At 38.8% G+C, this 15,179-nt stretch overlaps 1 protein-coding gene across 2 annotated transcripts in view; it reads left to right on the forward strand.

The window, feature by feature from the left end:
* The first annotated feature begins 577 nt into the window (after positions 1 to 577).
* The window catches only part of LOC145981496 (methylenetetrahydrofolate reductase (NADPH)), a 59,397-nt gene continuing 44,795 nt past the window's right edge, over positions 578 to 15,179 (forward strand). The window contains exon 1 of one of the 2 annotated variants that reach the window (XM_083114765.1): positions 578 to 709. The gene's annotated coding sequence lies outside the window, so the exon portion shown is untranslated. Of the gene's footprint in view, positions 710 to 8,656; positions 8,775 to 15,179 lie in introns of those variants that run through there. The other variant, XM_083114766.1, reaches the window with a different exon arrangement.

Consider the following 15,179-nt stretch of genomic DNA (forward strand, 5'->3'; position numbering starts at 1 on the left):
ATGTTGGGTTGCTGAGTGATCCTGGAGGCGCCCAATGTCATGTTTGTTTGGCGTCTGCCTTCTGCTTCCGTGCGATGCGCCTGCGCCCCAGAGCGCGGTGGGTGAAGTTCGACCTGACACCTGGCGGGAAAAGTGATAACCGTACTACAAGGGGACATGCAGATTCGGACGACTTGGACGTGACTTCGACGGCACGCGAGAGCAACGGGAGAGAACTGGAAGGAGCGCTTGCCAATCCGGACACGGCCCTTGTCGCACAACAGACTTGCTGCCTTGTGTTCTGACGTCAGATTAAAGGTTTGTACGAGGTTAGGTTAGGTTCCCTAGCATAAATGCAATAAAAAATATTCTTTAGGTTAAGGGGACTAGCGTAGCTAGCCTAAACTAACAACCTAGGCATCTTGCCTAAAATTAAAATGTTTTCTCATATGACGTCAGAACACAAGGTTGCTCAAGTGTTGTGCGATAAGTGAGACCAGTGTCGACTGTCAAGGTTCAGCTACAGCGCGTAGTACAGCTACAACGCTGTCGAGGTCGTTCACAGATTACGAGGTTGAAAGTCGTGGTGTGCGTGTGTGTCACCGGTTGTCACTTGTCACTTTTGTTTCTCTGGTTCGGGACTTTCTTCCTTTCCTCATGAGAATCTGCTGCTAGTTTCTGCTTTAGTGTGTTGGGCTGAGATCAACCTTGAAAATTTGGAAGGACTGTTGTAAGTGTATAGTAAATTAAGTTGTGGACAGTGATAAAGAGAAGAAAGCTAAATTTCTTGTATTGCAAATTACGGTGCGGCAACATTCTTGGCTACTTTCGTTTCAAGAAGTTAAGCATATTGCCTGTTTAAGTATATGCATTGCTATGAATTCCAGATTTCGAGTTAAATTGATGGAAGCTGTACCGGTTGTGAAACTTCTTGTTTTTTTTTGTTACTTTGTTGGTACCCTTGACCCTTTGTACCCCTAGAGAAGTATGTCTGTTACCTTACCGTGAAGCAGAACAGCCCGAATTCTTCGCGCAAGTGAAAATAGCACCCAAAACGACTTTCCACAACAGTATCTATAATTTTACGGGAGCAAATTTACAATATAGAGATATTCTCCAATGTTGTTAATATTTCGCATACTCACTAATTTAGGCCTCACAACCACGAATCTGAAATTAAAATTTGGGGGTCACGTCTAGAAATCGGAAAATAAGGGGCTCCATGATCTCAACCAACAATGTAGAATTGCTCATTATTTATCGCAAGATCTATAGTTTCACAACGAAATATACATATTCCTGATATACTACAACCACAAATTTTAACTATGTTTGCCTAACCTTACTGTGAATGGTGTGTGGGGCTATTCTCCAATGGTGGGTAAGCTACGCGTGTGCATGGTTCTACAACCCCAAATTTTTAACTATGTTTGCCTAACCTAACCTTCCTGTGAACTGTGCGTGGGGCTATTCACCAATGGTGCATGACCTATACGTCCATGGTTCTACACTTTTGTAGCACATAACTGGTGAAGAGACATTTTAAATCAAAGGAACTGAATCACCGTTTTCAAACTTACCTCTAATTAAAATCTGCATTCCACATGCTCTTATCAATACTCGCACGGTTTCTGTACAATTTCAAACCGTGCCCGCGTGGACACATGTAACTACCCTCCTTGGACACATGTAACTACCCTCCTTCAGCAGAACACCAGATTCCATCAATTTGTTAACCAAACCACGACCATCCTCTTCTACACTCCACTTATATAACTGTATCACATCAACAATCTTTTCATTTCTCTCCGCCATTCTTCCACGACCAATGCTGTGAACCAAAGAGAATCGCTCTGAACAGCGTCGCAACGCTCTAGACAGCGGAACGGACGTTGATAGTCATTTCTTCACATCAAACATGGTTGCTATGTTTGTTTATGGGGAATCATTGTGATAATTAACAACGTTATTTTAGACATTCTACAACTCAATGTGCAATTTAAACACGTTACCCCCAAATATTATGTGCATATACGTAAGTACGACTGCATATTTAGTGAGTATAACAACTAGTAAACTAGTTACACAATATCTCTGTATTGTAAATTCTTACTGTTTTTACTAACAAAAAGCTGCGAAATTACTTCAAAATTGCAGGTTTTAACTTACGAGTGCCATTCTTTGGTATCAAATATGTCCGTTATTTGCCTAACGCTGGAACCACTTTTACATTATATAAAACCTTCACCTACTATACAACATACAATAGCTGCATACACACTCTTAAATCTGCTTCAATACAGTTTGTTCACAGTTGTGTTTTCCAAAATATTTTTGTGGATGTTTCGAGTTTAAATATCCCCTCCGTGTATTAACCATGCCAAGATTTTGGTTCACATATTTAATTGTTTTGACTGATTTCATCCAAATGGAATACCGTATCCTTCCTCCAAAATATCTGGTTGCTATGGAACTAACAGTTCCCATGGACAAAAGATTAGTGGCCCCCATTTGAATCCCAACATACATATGCACTATATTGTTAAAAAATATATATTTGTCATGCCATAGCTTAGCAAATGCCCTAAAATATTTAACCTTTTGGGACCCAAGCATCTCTATCGAGATACCCAAATGTAACCCTCCCGGTACCAAGCGTCTCGATCGAGATGCTGTGTCAAGGTCGTAGTTTTTACGTTATAACTTTTCGATTTTTTTTAATATTGTTCCTAACACATGTATTTAACAGAAATGTTTTTTTGCATTTTTTTGTCTTCATGAAAATGGAGGGGAAAAGGTGGGAAAGAGGGACTTCTCTCTTGCGGCTCTTTTCAAGGTCAAATTTTTGCCCACAAAGGAAGACCGGCTTTGTAGTTCTAAAGCAATGCATTTCAATCCCTCCTGTTAACTGCATTTGAAGGAAGCTTGTTTATCAGTATCCGATGTCAAAATGAAAGTTTTCCGTGAGGGCGCAAGCAGGGGAGGGGGAAGACTGGTTGTTGAATCTGCGTTGTGAATATGGAATTTCGAAGTGCGCTGAAGGTAACCTTTGTTTTTTTAGCACAAGTTGCAACAGGGGTTACCCTGCATTGTCTAAAAATAGAATTTCAAGCAGCTGCAAGAATCTGTGCTCATTTTTCACCGCATTCTAGCTGTTCGTCCGTGAATGTTGTGCGTAGGTGTCGTTTTGTGCCCAAGTGCGAGGACATTTTTTGGGTGAAGTGACAATTTTTTAAAATAATTTTTGGGGTTTTTCTCCCTTCCCCCTCCATATATATGCCAAATTTGCACAAATTTAGCATTTTGTGCATTTGACATTTTTTTCAGGGGGGAGAAACCATTTTTTTTAAGAAAAGTATTTTTTAGGGGATTTCCCCCCTTTCCCCCTCCATATGTACGCCGAATGTGCATAAATTATATATCGTCTGAATCTGTGATTCATTCTGCGTACAATGGTATATATTTCATATCTCTAGGGCATTTAGTTTCTGAGCTGTAGTCAATTCAATGTAACTGCATTTCGCTAAATTCCGAAGCTTGAGACAGTGGTGTACAAGCCTTTCGTTTCAGGGGTACAACTCGCGTTACATTGGTCATACGGCAATGATGCAAGTATTTTTCTGTTTTTTACATGCCAGCGATAATTTCTATGTGCATTTTGAACTTTTCGTATCCTTTTTTCAGGGGGGGGAAAAAACCCAATTTTTTTAAAAAAAGTATTTTCAGGGAATTTCCCCCCTTCCCCTCCATATATACGCCGAATGTGCATAAAGTATATATCGTCTGAATCTGTGATTCATTCTGCGTACAACGGTATATCGTTCATATTTCCAGCGCAAATAGTCTCTGAGCTAAAGTCATTTCAAGGTACCACTGCATTTTGAAGCTTGAATCAGTGGCGTGCCGACCATTCCTTTTGGGGGTACAACTCAAGTTACAGCTGGCAGCTGACGAGAAAAGCGCTGGCAGAAGAGGTGTGACGTACTGCCAGGCGACTCCACTCTTTCGCGTGGGGGAGGTGCTCTTCCTCCAGAACTCTTCTCGTCAGCTTGACAATGACCCGTCAAGAAGAAAACAAGACTTTCTTCTCCCCGACCACCCCCAACCACCCCTAAATTCTGCAAATGAACCTCACCCTCCCTTTCCCTCTGTGCCCTGTCTCCCTTCATTCAGCGATCTTCTCGTCGGCTGCCGGCTGTACATTGGTCATATGATAATATTTTTGTGTTCCTTACATGTCAGTGATCATTTCCATGTGCATGTCTACACTGTCATGTACTTTTTTCTTGAGTGGAGGGTGGGGGAACCAAATTTTTTTCCCGAAATTTTAAAGTTTTGAGAGTTAGCCCCCTCCCCCCACCACATATATGCCGAATTTGCTAAAATTTTATATAGTCTGAATCTCTGGTTCATTTTGCGTACAACGGTATATCACTCATCTCTCTAGGGCAATTAGCCTCCGATCTACACTCATTTAATTGAAACTCTGCATTTGGCTCAAAATCGGCTTGGGCATCAAGGGGGTTATATGTGAAAATGGCCTTGGGCACCAAAAGGTTAAGTATCTTTTCTTAATGTCTAAAAATGTAGTTTAGGCAGATATTTGAAAGTGGCATCAGAATTTGGAGCTACCTCAGAATATGAAAAATCAATTTTTCATCCACCATCGTGAAATACTTTCAACAAATGCAAAATAAAATCATTCCCTGGGTGTATCTCTTTGCGACATGAATTTCAGCTTAAAAACTCTAAAATTGCTAGATATCGTGGTCTCAAAATTGGTTACCCTTCCGAAACCCCCACACTATATTACAGTTTTTTTTAAAAAAAACTTCAAGCTCAAGTAATATCCTAATGTAGCTCAGACTTGGTTTTTTTAATCTATGAAAATCTAACCTCAAATTTTTGCATAACTTAAAGCTCTTGCAAGGCATGTTAAATTTGTCTTTCGTCCAACATCTTTAAACATGATGACAAATTTTCTCTAATACAATATGACACCAATCCTTGAAGTTATCTTGTAACTCTAAAAATTGGGCTAGAATTTACAATACTGGAAACTTTGAAACTTTTGAAGTGCTTTTTCGTGGAAGTGGCTGGTTAGTGCACACTATTCTCGGGACGGCGTAGCAATCACCCAATGCAGAACAGTTATTTTGACAAAATCATGTTTACCTACTGGCTGCTTTTGGGAGGGGGATTTTCAACCTTGTCGCTTCTTGCCCAAGCACTAGGCTTAATTGCTTGTTTGACTGCAAGTTTCTGTGTAGGGAAACGTGGCAACAGAGGGTCACTGCATGAAGGCGGTTCCCACACCAGATATAAGAGGGATTCAGAAATAGTGCTTTGCTGTATCAATAACTATATCACTACACCAAGTCCCATCTCAAGCTGCGACCTCTCAGTAATTAGTCATAATTTGCTCAAGTAAATGAGCAATTTTGACATTTTCACTAGTTTCTGTTCCTGCTATAGACTCCTAACCATGAAAAAAATATCAGTTTATGGGTAGAAAATTTTATGTAATATCTGGTATTTTGTTAAGACCATGTTTTGCCTCCTCATTTCAAAGCCTTCATGAGGTCCTTGCTTCAGTAGTCCCATGTAGAAAGCTCCCATTTGATGAGCCGAAATGGATAATTTTCCATGCACCAATCTGAAAGACATAGCAGACCGCACAAGATACGAAACCCCAGATTTACTCAGGGATAATAGCTAGCCTCAAAGCAAGTGCCTAAACGTCATACAGATGAAAGAAAGGATATGGTCGGTTACGTATATCGAGAGACCGTGTTTCTACTCGTTGTGTGGCTGAATGACAGAAAAATATAAGAGAGTAACGAGGGAGGTAACAGGACATTGGTGTCTCTAAGCGGCTGCCGTGGGAAAATTTTAAGCACGTGATAAGAATGGGGACAAATATTTTCATGAATAAATTTTGATACATTATTGGAGCTTACAATCATAGTAAGTAGTTTTATTGTGATGATTGTAGTATATTTCAATATATATATACAGTAACACCTTGTTAATTTGGATTAATGGGGGGATAAGTTGACTGGTTTAACGAAAGTCTGAATTAAATGAAATAACCTAAAAGAACAGTAGAAAGTGCATTAAAACTCTGTTTACAGAAACAAAACAAGTTTATTATGGTGTATTTAATGGGCATAGGCCTAAATACACTATACAGTACAGTACAAAGTCTGCGGGAAGCAGAATTTCATCAGTGGTTGACTGCCTTTTCTTTGGGAAGTTCTCTTGTTGACTTCTAGCCACATTTAAAACCTTGCATTCTGTTTTTTTTTGGGGGGGGGGGTGGGCTTTTGTCCCTCCAGATTAATGAGGTTTTAGTATTCACGATCTTTTTCTGACTGTAATGTTTCACTTTCTCCGACTACTGCATGTATCTTTATGTTCGTATTGCATACGCAATTTTACAAACTGTGTACTGGAGAAATGTGCACAGTAAACATCTACCAAGGTATATATTTAATAACACACTATGTATTTCTTGCTTTTTACATGCGCAGATTGATTCTTATCCAATTTTACCTTTATTTAGTTTTGAAATTCTGAAGTGATGCGTTTCCGGTTACAGATGGGAGCCATTACTCCGATGCACATGGGTTAACTCTGCTTTTACTCGGCGATCTCAGAGGGAAAAGGTGACCCTCCTTTTACTCCCAGTTTACCTGACGTTCCTGTTAGTGCAACGAATATTCAGCTGATTCTAGAGTTAACTCTTACGAGTAAATCGGCAGTCGTGCATACAGGCACTGTGACTGTGGTTACACATGCAATTAGTAAGAATCTAGGTAATTTAAACTCCGTGGTCCAGCAGCCACTTCATAGATGTGGCCTACAATATTGTATGATGTTTGATCAGTACATCAAGCTCAATCACTAATGTGAATTGGTTTTCTTGACTGGATTTTGCTACTTTCAAAGTAGCTCCACGCTTGTCATTACAATAAGCATTAAACTCACTGGGTCAGCACGAAAGTTTGGAAGTTCCCATGAGCCACGGTAGTTTTCGATAGGGCATTTTGAAAGAGTATGAATTTTTCCTCATGTAAGTGGAAGCGTTTTTGTATGTGGATTATTAATATAGCCACGATACTTGTGATGAGTGAAAATTTTCAGAATCTCATGTATGAAGAAAAAACTCAACAACTTTAAGTTGCAGCTAATCAAATGAAAGTTTCAACTTTTTCACTGGACAAAAGCTTCATCAAACTGCCCTCTTTCCATTGAAATATTTTTCCTTTGTCATCGGAAGTTTGATATTCCCAAGAGAACATCAGTTAATACTCCTATAAGTGCAATGCATTTGCCGTTGCCTCCTAGTGTCATCCTGGCAGTGTTGCCAAACCTAATGTGCATAAAAGAACTAAATTTCACCTTAAATGGAGTTAAAACTGACTTTCAAACAACTAGATGTATCAAGGCTCGACACAGTGCTTCCTACGTTAATTTTTAGGTGTCAAAGGGGTGGAGTCATTGCTATTACCGTTAAGCTTAAAGTAATGACAATTTATTCTTAGTTTTCCGGTGACATCACCCATCTCCATACCGATGGTCATATGAAATCAAAAATAAAGGATTCCCAGATAACAATATTATGTCATCTCCACTGCACTATAAAAAGTAGCTGGGACGTAAGAGGGGGTGGTGCAATGCAGATGATATAACATTATCATGTCACGTGCAAAGTGTATACTCATGAAATACGTAGTCTGTGTGGGCTGGAGCCAGTGGTGGAGTCACAGTGGGACATGTGGGCGGGCACCCCAGTTTACAGCCAAACAAGTGCACCAAAGAGCCAGATGTTTTTGATTTGATTTGATTTAGTTTATTTTACTTCGCGTTTTGTGCCTCTTGGCTGATTTGCGAAGATGGGGATGAGTGATGAAATGATGAAATTGATGAATGGACATTCACAAACAACCAAGCCCGACCAGGATTCGAACCCGGGACCCTTGGCATCGCAGCGCGAAATGCTAACCACTCGGCCACAGGGTCGGGCCAAAGAGCCAGATGTGGCCCCAAAAGATCTAAGTTGGCAACACTGACTCAGAGGGAAGTGCCTGGCGGAAACTGTTCCACATGTCCTTAGGCCGTGAATGTGTGATGCCATAGCTTCACATCCCTCTACGTGCTTTCAGGTCACAATGGAATGAGCACGGGTCACTTCTCCATTCTTCACAATTAACCAGTGGCAGAAAAGTGACACTAAATAACAACATAAAATCAATCTTGTGTCCCTGGCCATTGCTCTATGTACTGAACGAGTTTTGAATTTTTGTATACATGGAACACAAGGCTTGTCCAGTTAGCTCATTTTGTTGAGCAGTTGCATAGCATGTGATGCTTGCAAGATCCCAAACTGACCCTCTATGCATTCATCATATTCATAAATAAATGACACATGATCTAGATCGAGGTACACAATGACTAAGCTTTTTTTTTCAAGAGTAAATGCACTGTGATATAATTCAATGTATTTATTATTTCATAGCTCAGCTCATTATAATAACAAAAATAGGATGTTTATATCTAGCCTGTCAAAGGTTATCAGAAATATTTGGACTTTCTTCAGCTAGATGATGGCAGGGGATAAGATGTGACTATGCGTCAGATGTGTAAATTAATTAGTGTTTTTTCTGTGTGTTACGACAAATCATATCAGACAGGCACCAAATTGTCAGGAAGTTATCATCTGGTGTAAGCTACAGCATTTAGCTTGTTCAGAGAATCGTAAACTAATTTGTCCAGTGTTTATTATCTAAATTGTAAGTGATAACTCAAATTTATTATTTAGGTATTAATTGTGTGCCTCTATCAAAGATACTGTGTACATTTTTTTGCAAAATCTATCTGTTTATTTATGTTTGCTTGCATGGGAACTTAAGTGTGTAGAATAACAAGTTGAGAAGATTCACAAATTTGTTATGTTGTCAGAATACCTCCTCCGTGGCCAGGTGGTCTAAAGCACTTTGCTTTGGGATCCGAATGCGGGATGGCATGGGTTTGAGTAAACCTGGGTTCTCGGCCTGTGTACAAGGCCGGTGACAACCCACCATTGTGAGGAAATTGGGGAGCTACGAGTGGGTGGCGTAAACCCAATCACAGATATCTCCTATAACGGCTGGGGGTTCGATGTGCTGACCCCACGTCACCCCATTTCTGGTTGAAGATGTACACACATCTAAGTAGGGCAGTTGGGAGATAGGCCAAGGCCCATCGAGGACTGTCGCTCCATGGGTTATTTTTCTTATTTTATATTTTCAGATTCCTCCAGCCTAGTTTGGATTATGTTTTTCAATATTTTTTTTGTGTTTAATCTTCGATGATTAAATTTTCTTTGCTGGCATTACTTGATGTTTGGTAGTATGAGAACCTTGTGTTCTAGTAATTTAAACAGAGCAATAAACTATGTTATTTAATTCATAATTCTTCCCCATCTTCAAAATACTTCATTGTCTTTTGGAACTACATATTGTATTTTGGTTATTTAATGCCAGTCTTCTGTCACTTTTTTCTAATGATGAGGATGAGTGATGATTAGACAAAATGATGAAGGGATACTTACGTAGAACAGTCATGCTCAGGCCAGGATCAAACATGGGAACGTTTATAGCAAGTTCATCATATCATCATTCATCCTCATCTTCGTGATTGGGGTGTAAGGGGTAACCTTCCACATAGTACACCCAAATGTCAACCTCACTTCTACGTTAGTACACCCTGGACTGAAGACTAACGAGGCTCTGGCGACTGTCCCCATGGCCAGTGTAATTTTGTTTGTATTGTCCTGTTGTCCTTACGTGTGCTGAGTGCCCCTTTACAGCCTCAGCTTTTAACAGAAGTCAGAACATTTTAAGATTTTTAATTATGCAACGTTAGAGTTGTTCTTTTTAATGATAAGGGGCTGGCCCCCGTATAATGTGACGGGAGCAAAATAGCCTAAGTGCTGACGCTCCCACAATTTTAAAATCAAATTCAAAATTTATCTTCGTGATTAACCAAAAGTGGCAGGAGAGCAAAGTAACCAGTCAGTATCCCATCATTCTATCAGTTTGACAAAATTATCAATGGTTAGAACAGAGGTTCCTTTATGAACGACTCTTGTAAGATATGAACTTATTGAGGGATCCCTTTAAACTTTGTTATCATGATAGGGGGCTGCTTTGTGGTGCATTTGTTACAGCCAACAGTTAGTTGTCATTTTATCTTTATTAAAAACATGTACAAACAACTGATCAGGGTGAGACAAAAACTTGCAAATGAAATTGTAAGGTCCTTCATGGCGTATCTCATACGTTACATGTTACACTTTCTTAGATATAAATAGCTGAAAAATTCAATATGCTGACCAAGCCAGAATTTTATTTTATTATAAAACATAAACTAAATGTAACGTTTCAAGCTTCTAGCAAGGTCTTCTTCAGACTCTGCACCGAGTACAAATGTAATTTATGTTCTATAATAAAATAAAATTCTGCCTTGGTCAGCATATTGAGTTTTTCATATCATGGAAACAAGGCTTAATGGTGTTATAAATAGCTGGCATGCGAGGGGTCACTATTTATATTTTGAGCCTTGGCAACACTGATTGAAATTAGGCTCGATTTGACGTTTGCACGGAATCGTCTGGCATTATTGACCATAACATACTTCAAATGTTTTGTCAATAGCTTGATTTGTGTTGTTTATGTTGCCTTGGAGATTGCGCGACAACAATAAAATGGAATTAACTTGTGACCATTTTCGTGCGATGATTTTTTACGAATTTCGACGTGGATTATCAAGACAAGAGTGCATCGATCAACTTACTTCCATATTTGGCGATGAAGCCCCATCCTTTGCCACTGTGAAACGCTGGTATAACAAATTTAATCGTGGCCGCCATTCGCTCACCGACGAGATTTGCGAAGGTCGTCCAAAATCAGTTGTTGTTCAAGAAAACATTGATGCTGTGCAAAACCTAATACTGCAAGATCGTCATGTGACATACTGTGAGATTGAGGCAACCATAGGCATTAGTTCCACCAGCATATATAAAATATTACATGATCATTTAGCTGTGAGAAAGGTATGTTCTCGTTGGATCCCACACAATTTGACAAAAACTCAAAAAGATGCTCACGTCAATTGGTGCAAACAAATGCTCAATAAATACAATTGTGGTGCTTCAAAAGACGTATATAAGATTGTAACAGGTGACGAATCATGGATATATGCATATGAGCCAGAACGTAAACAGCAGGCGACTGTATGGGTGTTTCAAGATGAACCCAATCCAACAAAAGTTGTTCGCACTCGAAGCACATTGAAACAAATGGTCGCCCATTTTTTTTTGGGAAAACTGGTCATGTGCCAACTGTGCCTTCAGAGGATCGTAGAACGGTCAACTCTGAATGGTACACAACAATTTGTTTGCCAGAGGTCTTCGGTCAAATATGGAAAACAAACAAACGCCGTCAGATCATTCTTCATCAAGACAATGCCAGCTGTCACACATCTCGTCTAACAACCGACTTTATGAACAGTCAAAAAATCGAATTGATGGGTCATCTGCCATACAGTCCTGATATGGCACCCAATGACTACTTCTTGTTCCCGAATGTCAAGAATAAATTGCGTGGACAACGATTTTCGTCGGCGGAAGACGCCGTTGATGCGTTCAAAAACCATATTATGAAGGTGTCTCAAGAAGATTGGAAAAACTGCTTTGACAAATGGTTCGAACGAATGCAAAAGTGTATTGACCATAAAGGAGAATACTTCGAAAAACAATAAAGCAGTTTTCAATGCCAAATTCCTGTTTTTACATTGTTAGACTCAAAATATAAATAGTGACCCTCGTATCTTTAGTTGCATGAATAGGCGAACTGGTCTGTTGTGGCATGAAATACTTGTTGCTTGTGAAGTGTATCTAGCTTCAGGAGTTCATTTTATACCATTATCAACATAAATAGTCTGGTGTAATCATTGCATAAGAGATATTTTATTTTGTGCGTAACTATTTTTACTGGAGACAGTTGCAACTTGACGTCCTTGAATTTGCAGGTCTATTGGCAAGAAACTTTACAATAGGCCGTAATAGTTAATGCACTAATGACAGTGCCCTTTGAATGAAGCTGTGCATAAAACATCATACAATTTTCTTGTACAGTGATGTTTAGTACTGTTGTGGTTGCATAATTTGTAGGAATTCTGCTCCTGGCTTGGTGCTCTTTTTCAGACAGTGTTCAAATATTGTGAAAAGTCAATTACAATGCTTCTTTGAACATAATCAATATGTATTTAGTACCTAAAGTTGAATAAGTTGTGCAGAATAGTCCTCTGTACAACAGGACAACAATTATGTTAACAGGACAGCAGGTAAAGGATTTGAAGTGTGAGAAAATATAACATCCAGGAAGGTATAAGTTGGGGGGGGGGGGTTGTGCGGCATTCACTCTCCCAATAGGATCTATAACAATGAAGGGAGAAGTGACAAAATAATTGGTTGTCAAATTTGATACTTTTGAAAATCCTCAATCATTTGGTTGGCAGTTCAAGGCAGATGTTGGAACAGTGGTAGAGGGGGGTTTGCTCCATGCATCATCAAGAGTTAGTAAGATAGTATATATATATATTTTTTTTTGTAAAGTGTAGTAATGAGTTTGCATATCCTTCCGCAGCAGGGGATGCATATATTTAATTTTCAATAGAAATCATTACCAAAAGGTATTTTAGTTTCATATTGTACTATTGTCTCTGACAAGATGGAGAAAATAGTGTTTCGTCTACCATCATGTGCGCCAATAAATGCCGTAACAGTACTGAGTTTGGTACCTAACACAAGTAAAATCAATTTTTCATCTTAAAATGTCTCAACACACATTATCCGATTTCACTCAAATGCAATAGAATCCCAGTGCTCCAATGTATCTTATTAGAGAAGAAATTTTATGTAAATGACTAAAATATGCGACATGATTGTTACAGTCAATGTACAAGGGGTGGAGACATTTCCTTCCTCTACCCCCCCCCCCCCTCCATCTGCCCCTGAAAACGTATGAACAGCATGGAAACATTCGTGAGACATTAATAGTGCCTGCAAAAGTAGGAAAAGACCCAAAAAATTCCAAAGACAAACTTGAAATGGATGATTACATTAGAATAAATTCCAATACATGTAATTGTGTTGATGTTAAGCTGAAAGATGAACTAGCATCTCAAATATGCATTTATATGCACTATAAAACTTTACGAGAGAGATCCATATTTAGTGAAATGAATTAAGCCATTGAAATTGCATGAATTTTCCCCAAGTAAAAAGAAATTACATGCAAATATGTAAAGAATCCATGCCGTAGTGATCAGTGTAACACACTACAAAGTCAGAAATCCCATGTTCAAACATCATTTAAGGTTTGGATGTATCATTGATTTATTGATGATTTGGTGCTTACTTTATGCACAGTAAGGCTAATTGGGACTGGACCTGTAGTTTAAAGTGCGATCCGAACAACTATGTGCCTCCACCGGGTATCGAACCCGGGACCCCTTGATTACAAGCCAATGAAGCAACTACTGCACAATCAGTAAGGCAGGATGTATCATTGTGTTCGTCCAATTGTTGATTTTAATTGGTCCATCATTCATTCTCATTGTTGCAATTAGCCTAAAATAGAGGTAGAGAAGATATATAAAATAGCTGAAATAGGAAGAAAAGATTTTTAGTTGTATAGCTTTGGCTTTTTCCTTTCAGCAATGTCGACGTGTCACATAATACAGGGTGTTTCAGCTAATTTACCCTGATTTCAATATTTTTTATAAAAAAAGTACAACAGATGCAACCTTTCACAAGGTACCATTGGAAAGAAGAAGCTTCAAAGTTTATTTTAGTATGTGTTCAATGTGGCCACTATGCGATTTGGTGACACGATGAAGGTGAACACACATGTCGTCGAAAACACATTTCAAACGTTTCCTTTGAAATGGTTGCAGTTATCCTCCTGACTTCATCTTGGAGTTCATGGATATTCCTTTGGCCATCCAGATTAAAAAACTTCTTGTTTCAGGAATTCCCAGAAGTAAACATCACATGGATTTAAATCTGGACTTGTGGGAGGCCATAACATGCCACATTTGAACATTTCAGGATATGAATTTGAAATGACACGATGATTTCAAGAAATTCTTGTGTGGTGTGCAGCTTGACCTCATCTTGTTAAAACCACCATTTTCTTATTGGGATACCTTTGCATCACAGTCCCAGGATTTATTTATTTATTTTTTTCCCTTCAACAGAGACAAGTCTCCAATTACAGAAAGGTAATATCAAAATATTACATTTTCATTTACAACTTGTATGTAGGCACGTACACATTCTCCCTCCTTCACACACACACATATTCACAAACATAGACAGATAATACATAATATATACAGGGTGACTGGTAATTAGATGTACTCCCTGAAAGGGGTTAAAGTAGAGACAATTTACAATAAATTTGACCATATGATACCCCGTCCGAAAATTAGTAGTTTTCGAGATAATCGAATTTCAATTGTTTTTTTTAAAAAATGACAATTTTGCACATAAATAGATGAATTGAGAAAAAACTGCTCATTGTATGGAACTTATTTCAGTGTTTTCTGATAGCTAACAAATAAGTGGTTCGTTGAAAAAAATTTTTTTCCCAAATAACAATCACATGTAAGTACCGGGTGGGTCTAAACTTACAAGTGATGATAAAAAAATTCACTCTTAGTTTACTTGGCAACGTATTAATAACAAAAATGATATGACACGAAGCGTACAAATTACTTAAATTACTTCCTTGTGTCATCTGCTATCCAACAAGGTACAAATGTTGCTAACATTCACATTTGTGTACAAGAAATAATACTTCACTCATCTTCATGTGAATGGAATCAATGAACAATACAATTAAAGAACATTATACGTCTTGCTCAAAGTGGGCACCTCCGTTACGAATGCAGGCACGCAGGTTTTTGCGGACATTTGGTCTCTTAACTCGTGATGTGATGGTGTCCTTGATGTGTTGACCAGCTGTTAAGATCCTGTCCCTGAGCTCTTCTTGCAAGTTTACCTGTCTCTTGTCATGTGGATCCAAATGTAAAAGTCGCAAGGCTTCAAATCGATCGGGGGATCGAGCTGGGCAGCCATCATGCTTGTA

The sequence above is a fragment of the Lepisma saccharinum genome, chromosome 29, assembly GCF_977018435.1.
Source record: "Lepisma saccharinum chromosome 29, izLepSacc3.1, whole genome shotgun sequence".
NCBI classification, from domain to species: domain Eukaryota; kingdom Metazoa; phylum Arthropoda; class Insecta; order Zygentoma; family Lepismatidae; genus Lepisma; species Lepisma saccharinum.